A 22588-nucleotide genomic window follows, 5' to 3' on the forward strand; every position below is an offset into this window, starting at 1 on the left:
AGGAAGGAGGAGCAGAGAGAAGTCGAAGCAGTCGCACGAATGCGCAGGAAGTGGGCCCCGTGGACAATGGCCAGCCAGCCCGGAGAGAGGACACCGCCGAGGGAGGGGCTGCGCGTGCTGAGCCACGGAGCTGAGAGGGTGCAGGGTCCACAGACGGGGGCCCAGGGATGAGGCTGGCAGGTGGACTGGCTGGGCCTAGAGGTTTCACTGTGAGAAATGGTGGGGACAGTAATCCCAGGCCCACCTCCCCAGGGTGAAGTCAGAGGGGCGCCCGGCCAGGCGTGCCATCCAGAGCAGGGCTTTGCAGAGTCAAGACTCTGGCAGTGAGCCAGGAGGCAAAGCCTGGCGTCGGGAAGTCCCTGTGGTGTTGCTCTAGAACCTTCTGCAGTGGCTCAGATTCGGGGCTGAAAGCTGGCGAGAGCTGAGGAAGAAGATGGAAGAGTCCAGGTCACTCCCCACCCCCAGACTCTGGCAGGAAACCCAAGCAAGAGCCCACCACACTGCAGGGGCCACCGCGAGGCGGCCAAGTGGAGCTTGGTGAGCGCGTGCGGGTCGGAGACAGCGTTTAGGGGAGCAAATTCAGGGCCTTTGGGAAGGGCGAGCTACGTGCCCCGCTGGGGTGAGTGTCCACTCAGAGCCCGGGAGAGCCACCTGCGGGTCAGAGGTCCTCGGGCCTGCGCAGAAGGAACTGGGACCCGGCAGGGACGAGAGGTCCCAGGAAAGCCAAGGACTGGGGGCGTCGGCAGTCAGCGAGCGAGGACAGCGGGAATGGCAGGGCCCAGGTTGCCTTCGAGGTGGAGAAGGTGTGGAGCGGAGCAGCAGCCCTCCAGCGCGCTGGTGCTGGCCACCTGTGGACCCCTCCGTGCGTAATTGAACCTCGGTGTGCCTCTTTCCTTCTTAGGGAAATCAGATTTCATGGCTATGAATCTCATCAACAACTTAGGAGCCTAAGAAATACATTTTTAAAAAATCGACTTGAATCAAATTCTGAATTCCTATTCTTCCGAGCAAGTAAAAAATGTAGTCTTAGTCCTTAAATAGAACACCCACTCTATGGTCCTGCAAATGTCCAGGGGTCTCATGTAGTGCCAAGGCATCTGGAAGGCTCTTTTATTCATTCAACAGATACTTTTTTTTTTTTTAATCCTCACCCGAGGATATTTTTCCATTTTTTTTTTTTTTTTTGTACAGATAGAATGGGAGGGAGAGAGAGGAAGGGAGAGAGAGTGAGAAACATCGACGTGAAGGGACACATCGAGTGGCTGCCACCCGCACGACCAACCAGGGCCGGGGACAAACTGCAACCGAAGTACGTGCCCTTAGCGGGAACCGAACCCGGGTCTCTCCGGACCGCAGGCCGACGCTCCAACCGCTGAGCCAAACTGGCCAGGGCTCAACAGATACTTTTTGACACCTGCTTCAACCAAACACTGTTCCAGGCACAGAATATATGTGCAGAAGATTCAGAATTCTTGCTCTCACGGAGTTACATTCTGCAGGGGACGGTAGCAAGAGACAGGTATGCATATGTTGGGGGGGGAGGGGCAGACAATAGACATGTAAACAAATGAATCAATCAATAAACATGATGTTTTCAGGAAGAGGTAAATGGGTTGGTTCAGTGGAGCCCATTAATGACGTAGCTGCTCTCAGCCTGAGCTCTGAACGGAAGAGAGGGACACATGAGTCCGACAGTGGAGACCCAAGCACTAGCTTCTGGCTCAGGGAAGCTGGGTTGGAGGGTGTGGTCAGGAGTGCTGTACGTGGAACTAGACAGCCTGGTGCATCCAGGCCGAGGCAGCGATGGCCGTTCACTGGAGAGACGGAAACCTGATCCCTAAGCCTGCTTTGGGTGCGCGGCAGAGCAGCCCCAAGCTCTGCAGGAAGCAGCTCCAGCAAAGAGAGGAAGAGGCTGAGCCAGGGGTCTCAGCTCCTTCTTCAAATTCGAAAGTCAGATCAACGCACCCACCCTGCGGGGAAGTGAGTCAAGCCTGGGGAGGGACCGGGAGCGTAGTCCCGCGTGATGAAAAGGTCCTCCCCATCGCAGGAAATATCAGCAGTGCCCCCTCCTAAATCTATGAAGAAATAACATAAAACCAGAGTATAGAAAGTAAGGGGTGGGGAGGTGGGGACTTGGAGATGACTTTAGCCAGACTGGTTAGGAAATGCTTTCTGAGAAGGTGACATTTGATTGGAGACGCAGTCACTGTTTGGGGAAGAGCTCTTCAGTCAGGGGACAGCAAAGGTGAAGGCGACAGAGGAGGCTCGGTGAGTTCAAGGAGCAGAGAAAGACCCAATGTCGCGGGAGGGAGTGACCACGCAGGGAGTAGCAGAAGATAAAGTCGGAAAGACAGGCGGAGTCTGGACCACGTGGGCCCTTGGTGGGGCCGGGTGAAGAGACCAGGTGTTATTCTAATCGCACACAGTGGCCCCTGGAGTGTTCCAAGCGGCGGGGAACCCAGAGAGAGGGACTGGCCAGCCTGGAAGAGAGAGAGAGCTTCCTGATTCCTCCTCCGACATTCTTTCCGTTATTATGTATCTTCTCTTCCCAGAAGGGGGAGAGTCGTTATGCCTGCCCTATTTCCTTCCAAAAGTCGTGGGAAGGTGAAGAGCCAGTGCCTGGGACACCGCTTTGAGGGGTGTGAGTTCTGGTCACAAACACTTGTATAAGCTATAACCCTTCAGTCCCTGCTCAGCTGCCCGAGGCCACGGACAGGACTTGTGGCCGTGAGTGAGGGGCTGAGCAGCTTGGGAAATTGACAAGAAATTGGAAGGAGCCCCCAAAATGATAGACCCCAACCTCTGTGTTTTCAGAGGAGCCTGGTCCAGCAAGGTGAGGCTGCCCCGTCAGGTAGGGCAGAAGTGGGGGTGCGCCCTGGGAGGCGGGGATCCTAGTCTAGAGTTCTTCCTACTGCATGCTGTTAAGGTCATGTTCTCGCATTCCCAGAACAGAGTCTTTGTTAAGGACACACGATGAGAGAACACACAGGCATTCATGAGCGTCTATTATGTTCAGGGACTGTCAGTCCTGATTCCACATTCAGTCTCTCGGTTCTTTCCTCCTTCCCTTCTGTGCACGACCCTCTGTTTCTCCCTTTCTCTCTCTTTTCAATACTTCCCAAGAACCTACTCAGCGCTGGGCCACTCAGATCTGGAGCCCCTGGTGCTCGGTCTCCCTTCGAGAGGCCCCCGTCCCCGGGCTGCCAGAATGAAGGCCATCGGTACAGAACCCTCTGTGAGCTGCAAGGCTTCTACTGAGCGGGAAGGAGAAATGCTTTCAATCATAAGCTGATGGAAGGTAAGAAGTCTTCAGGCTGACCACAGCAGTGCGGCCTCGTTCGCACGTCCGTGGCCGGCCTTCTGTCCAGCCCCGCGCCCCCAGCTCCCTACCCTGTCGTTTATTTCCCTCTGTTTTCTTTTCTCTTCCTCTGCCCCTGCTCCCCGGGGGGACTCAGCGGGACACAGCAGCTGGTCTGCTTTTCTGACCTAATTATCTCAGTGGGCTTGCCTGGGGCACGGGGGTCGGGGCATGGGGGTCAGGGCACGGACTGGAGGTCACTCCGCAAGGCTGCAGGTCCAGCGGGAGTGGGTGTCCCTTGGCCGCCCCCCAACACGTTGTCCAGTCCCGGCCACACAGGATTTCAGGTCCACGCAAGCTGGGAGGCGGCGGTAAAACAGAGCGGTAGGTTCACAGCTCGGTATCTCAGCTCCTCAGCTTCGGGTGGATGAGTCTTTGTTTGGGAGATGAGGTTGTCTCGAAGGATGTTTAGCAATATCCCTGCCTTAGGTGCCAACAGCTTGCCCCACAGCTGTGACAGCTAAACATGTCTCCAGACGCTGCCAAATGTCCCCGGGGCAGAGTGAACTCCGGTCCCCCAGACCCACTCCCCGCGGGTTCAAATGCAAAAACAGTGAAGTAAACGCCAGCTCAACCTTTTCATCATTTTAGCGTTAACCTGCGTGTCTATGTTCTTTCTTTTTTTCCTCTTGGAAATTGTACTGTTCCCAGGGACAGGGAGGCAGTCAGCCCTGCCTTCTGCTGAGGTTGCCAGCACCCCCCACGGTTTCCCATGGCCACGGACGGGCGGTTTGCTGCTCCAGGAGGCTGGGGAGGCCTTGGGCTCGGGCCAGGGTGGAGGCGAGCCTGCAGCCGCAGTGGGGCGGGGGTGGGGGGTCCAGGCAGCCAGGGGCCGGGCCTGCGGACCAGCAGCAAGTCCAGCAGGCTGTAGTCCGAGAAGGAGATCTGGGTGCCCATGATGAAGGCCTGGCCCGTTGGTTCTGGGACAGCGAGGTCTCAGGAGGCGTCAGGCACCCTGGCAGCTCCTTCACATCCTCCTTGCCGGCTGTAGCTGGTGTAGATGGGAACTGTATTTGCAGGGGAGGTCCTCCAGGGCTCATTCACTGTGTCCGCCAGGCCGCCACCCGCTGATCCTCCCGATACAGCCTGAGGGAGCAGCCCGGCTGTCTCAGGCCTTGGACTGGCACCCCGTGAGGTGTCCATCCTGGAACTTGGGGAGCTGCCTGTACAGGCGGGAGGCCTTGAGTGAGCCCTGCAGCCAGGTCTCCTTGGTCACTGTCTCCTCGGCCCAGCTCTGGCCCTGGTCAGCCAGCAGCAGCCTCGCAGCGCCCTGGGACAGGGAGGCGGAGCTGGTGTAGGGCACATGGTGGCCCTGCAGGCACAGGAGGACAGAGCTCTGGGCGTCTGTTTTCAGACTGTTCTTAACGTCCCGTGTATGGGAGTGCGTGGCATAGTAAAGGACCGGACGTTTCTCTAATTAAAGGTGGATTTGTTGCAATACGATTGCATACCAATGAACACGTTAGCATGATGCCAAGTTTGCAGTGTTCTGTGTGGTTCCACCCTCCGGAAAGTCTGGGTGGGCACAGAACACTGAGCCCAGCATGACTGGGCTAACGGGACACACAAAGCGGAGGGCAGTTGGGGAGAGGGAGGTAGTACTTACCTTTCGGGCATTACAGAGACTAGGGCGGGTTTCGTCAGCCAATCCTGTTCTCCTCTCTTTGCCCAGTAGGTGGGGACAGAGAGGACCAACACTTACTGGGGGCAGGGAGACGGGGTGGAGTGTTTGAGTACAGTGAGTCTCTGAACTGCTGGGGAACTAGAGCAAAGTGATGGAGGAGATAGTAGGAAGTAAAAATAGATGACTTGAACCAATGGGTGCAAATGGGCTGCAGGACAATCAAGTCAACCTGAGCAGGAATTTCTGACAGACGGGGCAACGATGGAATGGATTGCTGGGGATGAAGTGAGTTCCTCGTTCCTGGATGGGTGCAAGAGGAAGCGTGTTTGAGGGGGAGCAGGTAGGGATGTTGACAGCAAGACCCCCACAGCTTTTCCTGACTTTAAGATTTCATAATTTGTCCGGCCGGTGTGGCTCCGTGGTTGAGCGTCGACCAGGCGCCAAGAGGTTGCTGGTTCGATTCCTGGTCAGGAACATGCCCAGATTGAGGGCCCGATTCCCCAGTGGGGGGCATGCAGGAGGCGGCCCATCGATGTTCTCTCTCATTGATGTTTCTGCCTCTCTCTTCCTCTCACTTCCTCTCTCTCTCTCTCAAATCAGTAAAGGGGAAAAAAATTAAAAAAAAAAGATTCCATAATTTGTGAAAGGTGCTGTAATGACAACTTTGAACAGGGTGTGAGTTCCTGAAACTGGCCTCTTAGGAAGGTGATTCAGAAGGTCTGAGTGGCTCTTTAGATGAGGAAGAGTGTGGAGAGACTAGCAGAGGGACGTTGTCACCGCAGAGGCACAACGTAAAAGGATGGAGTATACACGCTGAGGAGAAGCGTAGGAGACTGGGCACAAGGGAGGCTAAGGAGGAGGGACCAGCAGGATTTGGGGATTGAACTGATGTGGGGCAACCGTAGAGAAGATGAAGAAGCAATAGGCAAAACCCCTCAACTGTGATAAACGTGGATGACCGAAATGATCGTCAGCCACGCCCCCAGGGGGAGGAGTCGGGTTTTACACTGCTATTTTTGAGATGGTGCATTTGGTAATCTGCCTCGTGGTAGTTTGTATGTCGCGATCATCACCGTATCTCAAGAAGCATTTAGCACAGTGCTAGGCACATGATTTGTTGACTGTTAGTTGAAAGGGTCCTGGTAACTAACATATAGGTCCCGGTATCTCTATATCGATATAAACAGAAATATTATCTATCTAGATATGGATATAAATATAGATGTCTCCTTGAAGAAGTGAACATCCCCATCTCGGCTGACTCATTTGGTGGGATGAACAAGTTCATGTGACATTCCGATGGAGACCAGGCTCTGTGGGGTGTGGAGAAATGGGAGAGGTATTTTCTAGTTTCCAGGGTATTTATAGCTCAGACTGTACAAAAGCAGCGCTCAGGGTCTAGACTCTCGATAGACTGGACGCTCCGTAACGGCGAGGCGTCCCAGCAGATCGTCCGGAAGGTAGGGGGAGACACTCCACTGGGAAGAAGTCAGGGCTGCAGCTGGAGATACAGGGGACACCACCCTTCAATCTGGTGTGAGGGCTGAGTGTAGGCCACACCCGAGCCTCAGGCAGGCCCGGTAGGGAGAGGAGTGAGGGAGTTGGAGGGGGGCCAGGGAAGGAAAGGTACACTGTTTCAAGGCCACAGGAGGGAAGTGACAGTGTCTGTGCTGCTAGAGGTCAATGCTGCAGAGGTGAGGGCATGGCGCTCCCCAAGATGTCTCTGAGCCAGTGTTGAGGTGCGGCTGCAGGGAGTGTCAGAGAATGGATGTCTAAGGGGCGGCGAGGATGGAGTCTACACTGCAGGGTGTCACCAAACCAGCGGGCAGGAAGGACGTGGAAGTAGGGAATCGACTGACAATTTTGTGTGCGAGTGAAAAGCAAAATTTAGAGGTATGTGGTTAAAATAAATAGCTTATAATGCAAGCTTCAAAGGATGCAGAGAGGCTAAGAGGTTGTCTGAAAGGAGACTGGATGTGCTTTGGGTCTGAAAAATGAGGGACGGGCTGGGCAAAGAACAGTGGGTGGCAGTTAACACGTGTACCCTGGCCTCACAGTCCAGTCTGGAAACCCCCAGGCTAATGAATGGATGTCGAAAGGCCGAGCACTTTGGATACTGTTCAAGACGGGAAGCTGTTCTTGGAGTGGTACTTGGTGCTTTCTACCTCCAGGGTTCTTGGAAAGTGAAAGAGACTTAAAGACTTAATCAGTAGCCACTCTCGGTTTGCACATGCAAATGGTCCAAATGGTCGCGGAGACTGACCGCTGAGGCGTGGGGCGGGGAGGGCAGGGAGTGACCGCTGCCTGGAGCCCAGCACCCGTGAAACGTGCACAGCAACACCCATCGCAGGGCTGGTGCAGGCCTTGAGATACGGTATGTGGAATCACTTAACACTAGGGACCAGCACAAGTGACCACTCAGCTATTGTTTTTTTTTTTATTCTCACCCCGAGGATATTTTTGCATTTATCTTCTGAAAGAGTGGGAGGAAGAGAGGGGGGAAGAGAGAGCGAGAAACATTGATGCGAGAGAGACATATCCACTGGCTGCCACCCACACGACCCCAGTCGGGGCCGGGGACAAACTGCAACCGAGGTGCATGCCCTTAGCGGGAACAGAACCGGGACTCTGGTCCACGGGCCGCCGCTCGAACCACTGAGCCAAACCGGCCAGGGCACAGCTATTGTCTGTAAGGTAACGATCGGACCACCCAGTTCTGTATTATCTTTCGTGAGGGAGAAAATGAAAGTTGTTACCCAAGGTTGCCCGGTCAGAGCAGAGTGTACAAGATTCAAACCTAGTTCTTTAGGTGCCTATCTTTTTGGCTTGTTTTTCCTTCTCCCTCTTTCTGATGTCTGGGGCACTGAATGTCCCCTCTCGCCTTTGTCAGCTCGTGCTGTGGGTTGGACATCGGCTGCGCACGGTCCTAACTGTGCATCTCTCGCCTGCCCCCACCCTGTCCGCACTTGTTTAGTGACATCTGGCGGGAGTGGGGTGGAGAGAAGGGCGCGAAGACACACAAGGCACAGACTCTGCCCCTGAAGCGTCCCGGTCCAGGCGAGGGGGAAGGTACTCTGTAGACGGGCAATTAAAATAAAATGCGATAAGCGCCAGAATGGACTGTAAACAGAACACCGCGGCGACCCAGCAGCGAGAGGACCTGTGTGGGGACAGCTGAGGAAGGCTTCCTCTTGGGGCCTGAGGAGGCGCCAGCAGCTGCCGGGTGGGACCCAGGCACAGGCATCCAGTGGCAGTCCGACCGCGCAGGCCTGTCCCGGACGGGAGCAGCTCCGAGGCTCGGGCCGAGTGGCCGGCCAGGGAGGGGACGGCGACGCTGGGACACGGGGCAGGGCCAGGTCATCGAAGAAGCGTTTCTGTGATGGGCCAAAGAGTTTGGGCTTCATTTTGGGCTAGTGGGAAACCAGCAAGACATCTTTGTTAGGGGCATCAGCAGATTCGGTATTTTCCCTCTATTTTTTAGTAACAGTTGTATTGAGATAGAACACCTCCGATGCATTCACCTATTTAAAGTGCACAATGCAATGTTTGTTTGTTTTTTCTGTTCTCACCAAGTTGCTCAACCATCCCACAATTAATTTCAGGACATTTTTATCACCCCCAAAAGAAGTCTCATACCCTTTAACTAACTTCCACCCTGGCCCCCCACATTCTGCCAGTGTCCACCCAGCCCTGGGCAACCACTAATCTAATTTTTGTGATTTTAGTTTTGCCAATTCTGGACAGTCCATATAAACGGACTTCTTTAATATGTAGTCTTTTGTGACTGACTCCTTTCGTTACCATAATGCTTTCAAGATCCCTCTCTGTTGCTGAATCATATTCTGTCATATGGATATGCTACATTTTATTTATTCCTTCATCAGTTAATAGACATTTGGGTTGTTTCCACCTTTTGGCTGTTATGGACAATGCTGCTAGAACATTCATGGGTAATGATGGTCAGGTAAGATGGGCGGGTGAGCATGTATTTTCACTTTTCTTGGGCATATACTTAGGAGTAAAATAGTTGGGTCCTATGGTAACTCTCTGTTCAACCCTCTGAGCCTTTTCTGAAATAGCTGCACCGCTTTTCATTCCCACCAGCGATGTCTATGGGCTCCAGTTTCTCCACGCCTTTGCCAACGCTTGTTACTCTCTGTCAGTTTGTTTTCCAGGAGGGACACTGAGGTAGCAGTTGAGAGGAGGCACAGGGACAGACGACGAGGAGGGTTTGCAATGGCCCACGTGGAGGATCGTGGAACTTGGTGCTCCTCTAGCTGACACTGTTGTCGCCTCTATGGACTTCTTGACCTTGTATATCGTACATTTACAAATGGGGAGGCGGACATTCAGCTGTGACGGAGGTGTCTCAACTACCCTTATACGGGTGGCAACGTGTGCCTTCAGGGTCCCCTTGAAGCCGACAGGAATGGCTTTCAATCCAAGAAGAAATCTAGTTTTGGTGTTTGCTGTTGTTAGTCTCCTGGTAAGAGGGTCTGGTGAGAACTTCCCTAGTTCGGCTATGTGCCCAGAGACTGCCTTGTCTTTCCAGGGCGGGGCTCCAGGTGGACAGCCAGCTCTCTGGGCAGAGCGGAGGTGCGGTGGCCGTCACAGCACCGTGGAGCGCGGGAGGCGGGGCTCCGTCTGAGGGGATGGCCCCAGAGGATGCAACTCCCTGGTCAGCTTAGACCAAGTTCCAGATCAGCACCCTCCACCTAGCGGCGCTCCGTGAACGAGGGTGCTGTCTACCAGAGAACTGGAAGCATCAGGTTTGTTTCCGTCCTTGCTGCCCCGCCGGTGTCCTCTGAGGCTCTGGTCAGCCCTGGTCTCCCTCTGCACAGAGGCCTGGGGCGGTCTTCTCTTTCCGTGAGCCAGAAGCTCCCCTCCATCTCCTCCTCCGTGCGTAGCAGAGGCTTGGGCACTCTTAGTAGCACCAGTAAGTCTCAGCTGAGCATCCATTTGTTCAACCAACATTTATTGATCCCAACCACGTGCTGAGCTCTGTGCTGAGTCCTCGGGGTGCACAGAGCAGGGCGAAGCTCCCACTTGCAGAGACGCCTCAGTCCAGGTAGACCGGCCACAGAGAGAGAGTGTGTGTCTGCACGCGCGTGAGGATGTGCAGAGCAGACTTTGAATGCGGCTAGTCACTTGCCCTTGAGTTAGTTAGAACTGTACTCTTGATAAGCAGTGCTCTTATCAACATCAAAGGGTAGAGTGCACACTTTCCTCTCCTGAAACAAAACGGAAGGGAGTGTGTGTGAGTGTGTGCGTTTCCTCCAGACATGAAAATCCGGGGAGTCGAAAGCCACCGCCCTTCTGTCTCCATCCCCAGCCCCCACTATCTTGTCCGTTACAGGACAAAGGGAACGGAAATTGTGGATCAGCAAAACCTGACGTTTATACAAATAAAACACACAGCCACGCAATAAAGTCTTTGTGTAAGACAAAGCCTTCCCTTTAAAAGCAGGAGGTAGAAAGAGCAGGAGATCACAGAAAAACAAGGCAGCCGCTTCTCTCCCAATTATTGTGCACTCTCAGCTGTATTTTGTTGACCTCGCTGATTTCAATCAGCTTTCAGCACATCCAGCCTTCACCTGCTATGAATCAAAACCTGGAGGGCTCTCTGTTCTCCTCGGAGAAACCCTTTGATAAGGTTGTTATGGATGCGCGGCAGAGCGGGTGGGTGGGTCATTTTCTTGGACCGGCATTACACATTTATTGTGCAAGCCAGGGAGGAAGCCAGGGCTCCAGCCCAGGGTCTGCAGAGTGGGAAGGGGTTTGACTTAGCGAGACCTGGACGCTCGCCCCAGTTTGTCTTACTCTGTGGAAACAAGAGGGCCGAGCTGGGAGGACCTGGCAACAGGGCCGACTGGGAGGCTCCACCGTTGCCTCTGGGCTCCTTGGAGGATTGGCTTTCCTTTGAGGTTCTGCACACTGCCGGTCTCTTGGGCAGAAAGTAATCTCCACGAGGGCAGGTGGTGGTTTCCTCTGCTGGGATACTGGTCTGTTCTGATGTCTAGAAATGTGTCTGGCACGCAGAAGGTGTTCACTGCCAATTTTTAGAATAAATAAATGCGAGGCACTTTCTTTTTAGAGGTTCGCTGTCATGGGTGCATAGAATGTAAAGTTGTCTCTTCTTGGCTCTGGGGAATCGGACTGTTTTGGGCTCCAGGCTGCTCTACGTAGTGACGGGGGTGGGGGAGGGGGATGGTCCTGAGTCTGGAAGACAGGTGGAGGAGAATCAGGGGGTTCATCTAGCTTGTACTAGAAAATAGGGGTGCTCATATACACATCACCCCACAACCCTCAGCCGTTTCCAAGGGAAGGAATGGAGCCCTCCCTCCGTAGTCTCTCGCGTGATTAAGCTCCCGGGCACGATTTTTATAAACACCTTATCTTCTTCAAGTCTACCTGTAACATTTATTTATTCCTATTTAGATGCCGGCTATTTGTAAAAATCTTGATTTTAATCTCTAATACATCAGTTTCCTCATTTGCAAAATGGGGTTCATAACGCTGCTCTCATAAAGACGCTGGGCGGAATGAATGCGTGAACGTGTCTGAAGTCATGCTGAGCGAATGCGACCTGTCACCACTACCACGGCCCCAGCCACCACCACTAGAACGGAGGCCAGCTTCCAGAGACAAATCGGGGTCTGGGCCCCCCTCTGGCGCAGCCTGAGGCCTGAGGAGGAAGTGGAGAGGAGAAGGTGGTCATCGCTCAGGGCTGACAATCCCTTCTCCTGGCCCAGCCTGATGGGACCCATCCTCGAGCACCCCTAGGTGGTGCCATGGCCGGGCTGTTCTCAGTACTCTCCAGGGACACTACTTTCTTCCCCTTGGAAACCAGGTCTCACTACATTTGTGCTTTTTCAACTTTTGTAGGGTCCCCTTATATCCGCAGCCACACCAAGTCTCTCTGCCACGTTTTGCACATAGGGTGGTCATATATTTCAAATTAGAAATTGGACCACACGATCTGATGAAGGGTTCGGTGTCAGTCTAAGAGCCTTAGGGGAGGCGGGGGAATGAGGTGCTGACAGGCGCGGGCTGTGCTGGGGGTGGCCTAGCAGGCCGGTGGCAAAGTTCAGTTGCCTGGGCTCAGTTCCCTCTCAGTCCCTCAGAGGCTGGGTGAGGTAGGACACATTATGAAATACCTCTGTGGGTTAGCTTTCTAGTCTAGAAAACAGGGTGGTGATTCATTCTGCAAATATGCATTGATCACCTGTGTTTTCATCACCTATTAGCACTGCTGCTAATAGCATGGACACCACAGGTAGCTGTAAGAAAGAGATGAGCCAGTGACTCGATCACTTAGAATTTTTCCATAAAGAGCATGAACACAAGTATTAGCCATTGTTATTGTTTCACATGGTTTAGATGCCAAAGCTCTGAAACTTCTGGTACCTGTTACTATTTCTCTTTTTTTTTTTTTTTTTTATCCTCACCCGAGGACATCCTTCTATTTTTTGTTCAGGTAGAGTGGGAGGGAGAGAGAGGAACAGAGAGAGAGAGAGAAACATCGACGTGAAGGGACACATCGAGTGGCTGCCACCCGCACAACCGACCAGGGCCGGGGACAAACTGCAACCGAGGTACGTGCCCTTAGCGGGAACCAAACCCAGATCTCTCAGGACCGCAGGCCGACGCTCTAACCGCTGAACCAAACCGGCCAGGGCTGTTTCTCTTTTGTTAAAGAGAATATTTAGGATTGGAATTGTCCAGCAAGATCTAAGCTGTGTGGTCAGTGGCCCAATGCAACATCTTCTGTAGCATCCAGAGCCTTGAAGATGCTCAATAATGACTGGTGGCTCGGGTCTTCCGTTGTTCTAGCTCTAATGTATTCCTACCTCCTCTCCGCCGCGTCGTCACCTCTGCGTTGTTAGGTAAAACGTCACTGTGTCAGCACCTTGTAAGTCCGCTGGGCTGGAATCTCACCATGTTCAAAATGCTTCCGAGAAGCGGAGCTGCATCCGTCCAGGGCGGGGGTCCGTGCCTGCAGGGCGTGTCTCAAGGTGATGCTAAACCCCGCGACCTTATGTAACCATGTTCCGTTTCAAGCACGGGAGGGTGATCCTGTCGCCTGTGTCACTGACAATAGTAGCCAGGCTGTTTGCCCAGAAGAGCTGTTAAGAACTCACCCAGCCACTCACCCATTGTAGACGGAAACATTGTGGTGGGCTGTGAGTGACTTGGGAGAGAAACAGGTGAGAATTCAATCTTGGGCCTGCCACTTCAGAGGAAAGAGGCCAAGTCGATGAATGACTTCTGTTTCTCTCAGAGAAAACGGGGCAACACTGTGTATTCCAAAGAGATGCATGAGGGTGACATAAACGTCTAGGAAAATATGTCAGCACCCCGATAAATCCAAGCATGGTTAAAGGTAGGTTTAAAGCTGTTCAAATGGAAAAGGACTCGCAGGTTACGATGATTACAGTAGCTCTGTGAACTCAGAAGAGTGTTACAATGTACACCTACCTTGGCCCACCCTGGTCCTCCTTCTCTTCCTTCTGCGCACCTTCACCCTCCCCACCACACGGCCTTCCTGCCCTGCACCCTCGACCGTTCTGGGGCTGGATCATTCTGCCACACCTCGCTCCGAGCTGGGGAGAGGCGCCTTGGAGCCTGGCCCCGTCTGACAGTCCTGCGTCCTGCGGGAGGAACCCGCCCAGGGCCAGGGCTCACGTAACGTGAGTAAAGCACCACACAGCCGAGGCTGTTGTGCCTGTCGGCCTCCGGGCCACTGGGAGCGGGGACCACGGCCCTGCTCCGCGGGACTGCGGCCCAGCTCAGCGGACGCCTCCTCAGCCATCCTGGGAGGGCCACAGGGCCACGCGGACGAACAAGAGGGTAGCTGCTCGGCTTGCTTTCTGCAGGAAGGAGCACCAGAGAAAGGCAAGGGAGAGCGAGAGCGAGAAAAAAGGAGGCAAAAGAGAAGGGGGAGAGGAGAGCGAGCGAGCGAGCGGGGGGCGGGACCGCTCGGTGGCAGTGCCTCGCCGGGCTCTGCTTCTGGAAGGATCCACGCCCTCTGGGACGCCGTGGTTTCACCCGGTGGATGGTGAAATCCGTGTGCAGTTTCGGCTTCTCCACGGCACATGTCTATGTTTGCAGGGGATTTAGGAGTATTGACGAGAAGGTGCGTTTAGGGATCTTTGGAGCAGTTTTGAATTCCCCCCTAGCACCCCTGTCCTCTTCCCCCTGAGCCTGTCACCCTCACGATTCCGGTCCGACAGGGTGACGAGACCCATGTGGGCTGACACCGACCAGGACTCTCTCCGCCTCAGGGCAAGGTGCTCAGGGAGTGAGAGAGGGTCCAGGGGTGGGCAGGTGGGCACAGGGGTACGTGCTCAGAGAGAACCACGCTGCCCCTCTGTTTGGGCAGGCTAAGCCCACTGAAAGTCTCCCCAGACTTAGGGGGAAGGCAGAGAAAATAACTAAGTCAGGGGGAAGCACCCCTAGCCACCAGATGTTGCTTCTGCACTAAGCCTCACAGGCGGCGAGAAGGGTCCCCCAGTGGCAGCACACTCGGGTGGAAAGGTCTGCGAGGTTAAACAATCCCACGTGCACGGTGTGAAGAGCGAAGCCCAGCACGTCCAGAAGTGTGGTCTGATGTGCAAGCGTGGAGTTCCAGAGCGACGCAGCCATCGGCGGGCACCGCGCAGCGCCGTCCTCCTGCCCGGCGCAGAGCAGGCTGCAGGCTGCCCGCCGCTCAGAAGCCCTGGCCCGCGGCAGGGCAGCGAGGTGCGGGGCGCTGACCTGGGCCAGCTTGGGTTCAGCTCTGCGGCGGACACCTGCTGTGGGCCTTGGGGGATCCGGGAGGGAGGGGGGTTCTGGGGCAACAGCTCTGCCCTGGCCTCGCGGGGACAAGCCCGGCTGGAATGGCAGGATGGAGGACGGTGGGGAGAAAGAAACTGACCAGGATCCGTATCTTGAAAATTATTGCCAGTGATCGATCAGTTGGAACATTCGTTGCGGGGAGAGAAAAGAGCAATTGGTTCACAGAAAACAGCAAATACATATTTTTTAATTCAAGCAATTATAAACTCCAGGAAAAACAATGTATGCGAAACGAGACAAAATTACGGGAAAATACCTGGCTGAGCAGTGAACAGCAGTTCTGAGGAGGAGCAGTTTGCGACCACAAAACAGGCCTGTTTTAGGGTATTGATTGTTTTAAGCTGGTTATTTTTAAGAAACAAATGATTCAGAAAGAACCTTTGATCTCCCCCCCTAACTGCCTAAAGAATGTAGCCAGAGGACCCGCTGCAGGATTGAAGCTGTCATCCTAGACAACTGTAGTTCAATATGAACCGCGTGATGGACAGGGAGGAACCCGGCAAAGCCCATCTGAAGGGTCCCAGTCCTCTCTGTGCCCAGATGTTAAAGATGGCCCAGCAAACATGTATTTACCAAACATTGCATCCACCTCCGTATGAATTGCCTCTCTGTCCTTTGAAGTCTAAACCACTACCCACCCCTACCTTCTCCTCAGCTCTGGATGGTGTATACACTTTAACTGCCTGGTCTGTCCACTGGCTCCGTAGGCTACAGAACCCCCTTCTGGACATAGGTAATACATTGGTCACTTTCTCCTGTTAATTGGTCTCCTGTCAACTTGATTATTAAGACCAGCCAGTAGAACTTTGCGGAACAAAAAGGGGACATTTTCCTCTCTCCCACACGTACACAGTCATTATAGTTTAAACACAGAGTATTACTTTTTTTGGTTTTAATCCTCAACTGAGGATATTTTTTCCATTGAATTTTAAGGAGAGTGGAAGGGAGGGAGGGGTCGGGAGAGAGAGAAAGCGAGAAAGAAACATTGACTGGTTGTCTCCTGAAGACTGAACCTATACCTTAGGTGCGTGCCCTTGACCAGGAATCGAACCTCAAACCCCTCGGTCTGCAAGCTGATGCTCTAACCACTTAGCCATGCCAGCCAGGGCCACAGAATATTAACTGAATCCCGAATTGTGAAATCATTCCATTGGAAGGATAGGGGAGAGGTAGGAGGAGGAGGTGCAGTGTATCAGAGAACAAAACCCTTGGCTGCAATAGCAGGAATTTAGCAGAAACGGTCTAAAACGGTGACTCAAGAAACAGCAGCAGGATGACTGTGATTTCTAAGTGAAGATAAAAGCTGGCAGAAACTGCTAAGAGTTGAGAGAGGTCACCTCTGTGGGAGTGAAGAGGTGAGGAGGGTAAATCGGGGGGCTGCTATTGTTTGATGTGAGTCTTTTCATACTGTTTATTTTTTTAAAGTACGTGCACAGATTACTTTGATAAATAACTTTAAAAGAGAACGCATTTCAAGTGCTTAGCTTGGTACTTGGCACATAAACGTTTAGCGAGTGTTGGCTGTCGATGTAGAACTGGAATGGGTCTGAAAGGCTTACTTCGTCTGTCTTCTTGCGTTCAGCCTGCTCAGCACCTGGACTCCCCACAGCACTGGCCATATCACAGGTGAGTCCAGTGACTCTGCCGGTACCAACTAGCTGTGTGACACTGGCCAAGAATGGCCTCAGCAGTGTTGGATGTCGGGGTCCATGAATATGTCCAGTAATGCCCCCAAATAATCCCTGAAACTTGTGATTGGTATAGAGCAAAGGGACCTTGCAGATGTGGTTGCATTAAGGATGTGAGGTGGAGAGATTATCTTGAGGGGCCTGACGTAATCACAACAGTCCTTGTGAGAGGGACACAGGAGGCATCAGAGCCAGAGGTGGAGAGAGGACAACGGCAGGAAGGGCCTGGGATGGTGAACTGTGAAGGTGGACAAAGGGGCTACAAGCCAAGGAGTGTCAGCGGCCACTGGAATCGGAAAAAGTTAAGGAAAAGGATTCTCCCCTCAGAACCTACACACGAAATCATTCCTACTGGCATCCTGACTTTAGCCCGGAGACATGGACTTTAGACCTCCCCCGACAGGCCGGTAAGAGAATACAAGTGTCGCGTTCAGCCACCTTACGTTTGTGGTCATTTGTTACAGCAGCTAGGAAGCCAGTGGGATCCTGAACCAGAAACATTTCCCGTCTTTTCTCTTCAGCCTCTACCACCCCAAGCAATACACACCACGTGTGGTAACCAGGGCCTCCCTGGGAAATGTAAAAATGTATTTGCATTAAAGTGTTATGAGCTCTTATATATCTTTCCAAGAAATTTTATGTCTTGAAAAGAGATTCCAGGAAGAACGTCTCAGGGGCAGAGAGTTCTTTCTTTCTCACACTTGCATTTCTGGTACCTAGCATGATGCCTAGTTGAATATATACACCACAAATAACTGACTAGACAGGGACCCTAGACTCGAAGGAAGACGCCACGCCCTTCAGTAGTTGAGTATATGTGATACGCCTTCCTGTAAGAGTCCTCTCGCTGCCTAACTGAAATCCCCAAGCTGACTTTTAAGCGCTGTCTTTTCTATCCTCAGTGGATTTAGTGAACATCTGGTCACCAACCAACATCTATTAAGTTACTGTTTTTTTTTTTTTCAGGCTAAATCATCCCAATTCAGTGAGCTCTTCACACCCGTGTTCTCTGCCATGGTCAGAGCAACCAGGTTCCTTGATGGGCTGTGCTTTGTTTGGGCTCCCACCCGAGTGGACCTGTGTTGGGGCGGAGCTTCTAGTATGTTCCAGTTCTCTGGTCTGCACAGATCTGATCAGGGACCATGGGCAGAGAGACTCCTCTGTCTTCGCTGTCACCAGCGCGCTTGGGGAAAGTGAACCATCTGGGTGGCCTGTATCACTGGCCTATCTCTGGAACCTGTGGAGGCAACAGAGGGAGGGGTTCAAAGCATAGACGTTAGCCTCTGATAAGCCTGGGCTCTAAGCCTGCTTCTCCCACTCACTGCATACGTCACCAAACCTCCCTGACTTTACTACCATAATTTCTAACACAAGGCCCTATGATAGTGTTGTGAGGATCCATCAGATGATATAGCCAGCAGCCTTAATTGTGCCTACTACAAATTAATGCTTGCTATACGGCAACCGTTATGGCGAAGACGTTGGAAAAGGGTGTGGAAACCTTGTTTTTCTCCTTCCGGGAGCATTGAGGGCCGCTCATGAGGTGGGGGATCAGATCAGGTCATCTTGGGCAAGGACCATCAGAATTCCTCCATTCAGCCTATAGGCATTCATCTCGTTCCCTTAAAGAAGTTCTCAGAGTAGTAAGAAAATGATAGATAATTTCAACATTTATCTTCGAGATGGGGCGATATTTAAATGAGTCTCAGAAGATGAATAGCCACTCTCTAGGAAGAGATAATGGCATTCTAAGAAGAAACAGAGTGTACCAAGCCACCAAAAAGCAGTATGATGGGTCCAGGGAAGGGGGAAGTCACATGTGATCTTATTTTTAGTTCTCCTCATTCTAAATGTATGGTTTGATTGCCCTTCTTGACCTCCTTAGAGTTGGGTTTGACTGTGTGACCATGTGACAATCAGTTGTCAGCAGATTGCCACTTCCAAGCCAGAGCGTTTTATCATTGATGCAAAATCTCCCCAAACTCTCTTTTCTTTTATCACGGTGACTGGTCATATTGGAAATGGTGGCTGCTCTGTGAGTCTAATCCTGGGGTGAGGAGAAACAGAACAAAGTCTCCAGTTCTACTCTCGGTTCTATTGTATTGTTTGCGAAATAATACCATTTGGAGTCATAAGTCAGCAGGACCTTGAGGTTGTTCGTTACTGCAGCATAACCTAGCCCATCCTGACCGATAGAGTAAATACGGTCTGGGGAAATGATAATATGTGCTTCCCCGCTTCCTCTCATGACTCTCCAAGGACACAGAGATGGAGTTGAAGATATAAGAGGTAGCACTGAATACACTTCAAGGGCGGCTTTAAATGGGAAACATCAAAAGTGAAGCCTATTGATGTATGTCAAGTGGCAGTCTCCACCCGCTCTTTGCCTTTGGGGTGGGAAGGTATTGTTCAGGTTTGGGCTTTCCGGAAAAGTGCCTTTGTTTCCCTTGGCATCTCTGCCTCTCCGAGTCACTGCCCAGCACCAGCCGTCTGGGCTCTCAGGGCAGAAGCTCAAGGTCATTCTTTGTAATAAGGATGGTGCTCGTCTTCACACAGCCCTCTGCCCAGGGTGACGTGCTGCCACATATCTTATTCCTTTGATATATCACAACAACCCTGTGAGGCTGGTGTTATGATTAGTCTCATTTTACAAATGAGGCAATGAGAGGTCAAAAAGGTTACACGACTTGCGCGAGATCACACAATTAGTAAATTTTAGAGACGGCTTTCACGGTGGTACCTGCTGACATCAACTTAGAATTCTTTCTGCTCACCGGCCTGCCTCTTCCTCCTCCCTTTGCTTACCCAGAGCGTGGTTCAGTCTGCCATTCTAAATCCTCTCGGAAACACAGACTTGTCCGTTCACAATAGTGATACCTTCAGGGACAAAGTGTAAAAAAATGCCAATCATAGGAAGTTTGCCCAGCCGCCAGCAGGAATGTGAGGAGTATTGTTATAACCATCAAAACATGTTTATGAACAGCCCATGTCTGCTGCTTCATACCGACACAGACCTGGACTTTAGCTCTGAGGAACTTAGTTTTTCTGCTCTAGGGCATTTGCTAATCCTGGAACACCCTGGACTGGACCATACTTGTTCCACATTTCCCTGGTCCAGCTCAAATGCCTCCTTTTCCATGGAGCCTTCCCTGATTACCCAGAATCTCCATGTTCCTGCAGCCCATGGCTCTGGTTTGGTGACCTGACAATCCTCTCGACTGTGGTTAGTTGTGAGCATGTCTGACTTCCTCACCTACATCTAGGCTCTTGGATAATGAGACTGTGGCGTACTCATTGTACTCAGCGTAGCAGAGTAAAAGGCTCTGGGTTCTAGCCCCAAGTGTGTCACGGCTAAAGTCCGTAGCCTTTGACAAATCATGCGACTTCTCTAAGCCTCAGTCTTTTCTTCTGTAAAATGTGAGCGTTGAGATACAGGCTTCAAGGATCTATGACATCCCCACCCCTAAAATGATATGCACACATTTATATCTATGGGAAATACTTTTAGAGATGGACCAAAATAGTCATCAGATTCTTAAAGGGGTCTGTGATCCAAAATCATTCATGAACCGATACATCAAAGACTTTCTGAGTTTCCTCCATGCTCTAAGATTTTACGAATTTGTTTTTAAAAGTCCATCAGTTGGTGGAGCAGAACAGAATGCACAGAAATGGACCTACACGTACCTAATCGTTTGATTTTTGGCGAAACTGCAAAAGCCATCTAACAGGCAAAAGAAAGCCTTTTTTTCCCCGAAACAACTGGTTATTTATATTAAAAAAATAATTTACCTTACCCCCTGACTCATACCTTATACACACCTTAATTCAAGACGGATTACAGACCTGAGTGGAAAAGCTAAAACTAGAAGACTTCTGGGGAAAACCCAGAACAGCGTCCTCACTTGGGTGTAGGTAAAGGCATTGTAGAGCACGGGCAACAATAGGCATAACAATGCTAATTATAAGTTAGATTATATCAAAATAGAATTTTTTTGCTCACCAAAAGACATGATTATGAAAACAATTTACCCACAGACCGAAAGAAAATATTTGCAAAACATATCTGCAAAGAACCGGGACCCAGGACCCATAAAGAACCTGCTACAACTCAATAATGAACAACGAACAATGTACTAAAAAAACCGGGGAAATATTTGACCAAACACTTCAGTCAGGAAAGATTACAAGTGACCAATAGGCACGTGACAAAAATGCTCATCAATGAGATCCAAGCAGACGTCCGTTAGAAGGACTACATTAAAAAGGCCGAACTCGTCAAATGTTGGGGAAGATGGGGGACAACTCTAATTCTCATACGTTGTTGGCAGCAGCGACCGCTTGGAGGAAAGATCTGTTCGTTTTTTTCAAAAACTAAACATAAATCTCTATGATGATCAGCAGTAGGACTCTTAGTTATTTATCCGAGAGAAGCAAAAACATGTCTACAAAGAGTCTCGTAGAAGACTATTCGTAGCAGCTTTATTGATCATAGCCCCCCCCCGGAGACAGCTGGGGTGTCCACTGCAGCAGGCTCACGGACACATACAGAGCAATAGCCCCAGCATCCAAGGAACAGACTACTGAGACATGCGTCACCATGGATGGATCTCAAAAACATTCAGCCTCACATTGGCCAAGAAGCCTCCCACAAAAGGTGCATCCCGTATTTTCCATTTATATGAACTTCTGTAACAGGCAAAGCGAATACACGGTGAGCAAAATCACAACAGTGGTTGTTTCTGTAGGACAGTGGATGATACGGGTGTATGCATTTATCAAAGCTCATTGAACGATATACTTAAGAGGGGCGCGTTTCGTGGATGTAAATTTCACTTCCCCCTCAAAATGAGAGAACCACCAGCAGATGCTGAACTAGCGCTATGCGTGCCGGAGTGTCTGAGGGTGACGTGCACTGATGTCTGCGATGTATCTAGAAATGCTTCCAAAAACAAGAGCTAGATGGATGGAGGGAATAAGGAGGCTGTCCGGACAGGTGCATGCTAAACAAATACTGCACAATATGAATTGTAGACTCTAAGTGGTGGGAACATGGGTGTTTGCTATATAATTCTTTCAACTTTTCTGCTATGATTGAAAATTTTCATAATAAAATGTTGGGGAAAAAATTATATCAGTCACAAAGCCACCAACCAACCAACCAACCAACTAACCAATTAGTAAATCAGCTAATACAGCGCTTCCCAAACCTTGGAAACCCTCATTTGGATATTCTCTGTACCGTACTTAAACTGGACTCGCTTCAAAACTTCTGGTCTACCTTCACCTCATCCTGAGTAATAATATCTGTGAAATGATGTATAAATAGTAGCTATACTTTTATAACACACACAAATACATCCGTATAAATATCTAAACATTAATTTAAAAACGTCCACTAATATGCCCACTGGCCAGTGACTGTCCTAACCCCAAAGTGTGCATTTCACACTCCAGAGGCGCTGATCTGCGTCTGTGCTGGGGGGGTCAGCCTGTGGTCCCGGCTCTCCTAGAGCTTTAGTGACAGCCCCACACATCTGCAGAGGACGGGGGGACAGACTGTGCGCATGGGAGCAGAAGCCCGGCTGGACACCAGTGGCTGGGAAATGTCGGCTGCAGGCCTCACCCCGTGAAAGGCAAAGACAAAAATCACTGGTGACACACAGGTCAATGGCCTGTCTCCTTGCTCAAGACGAGTGGGAGAGAGACCCTTTGAAGCCTCAGGAGCAGACGCGCAGCTGGACAGACCCTCGGACGTGAAGCTCAGCCACACGCTTTTGAAGGGAACACACGCACCACCCGCCACCTCATCGCGGCCCCGCCGCGGCGCCCACCGCCCTCCGCCGCACCTGTTCCACTCCTCTCGATTGTCAATTAAAATAAACAGCCTTATATTCCCAGGCCCGGCTTCAATCTATCTTGGCTGGGAGGGTACGCACAGATCTCTGGCAGTGCCCGAAAGTCCTTGATCAACCTTTTTAATATCTGAACAAAGCAATCAAACCCGATAAGATCTAGCGAAGGCAAGATCACTCTTCTGTCCCTGGGATGGAAGCTTATTAGTCTGTGGCCACATCATCA

The 22588-nt window shown here is 51.5% G+C and overlaps 1 pseudogene; it reads right to left on the minus strand.

Moving 5' to 3' along the window:
• Positions 1-1618: 1618 nt before the first annotated feature.
• Positions 1619-22588, minus strand: part of LOC118627766 — a 135031-nt pseudogene continuing 114061 nt past the window's right edge.

The sequence above is a fragment of the Molossus molossus genome, unplaced genomic scaffold (genome assembly GCF_014108415.1).
Source record: "Molossus molossus isolate mMolMol1 unplaced genomic scaffold, mMolMol1.p scaffold_m16_p_13, whole genome shotgun sequence".
Taxonomy (NCBI): Eukaryota; Metazoa; Chordata; class Mammalia; order Chiroptera; family Molossidae; genus Molossus; species Molossus molossus.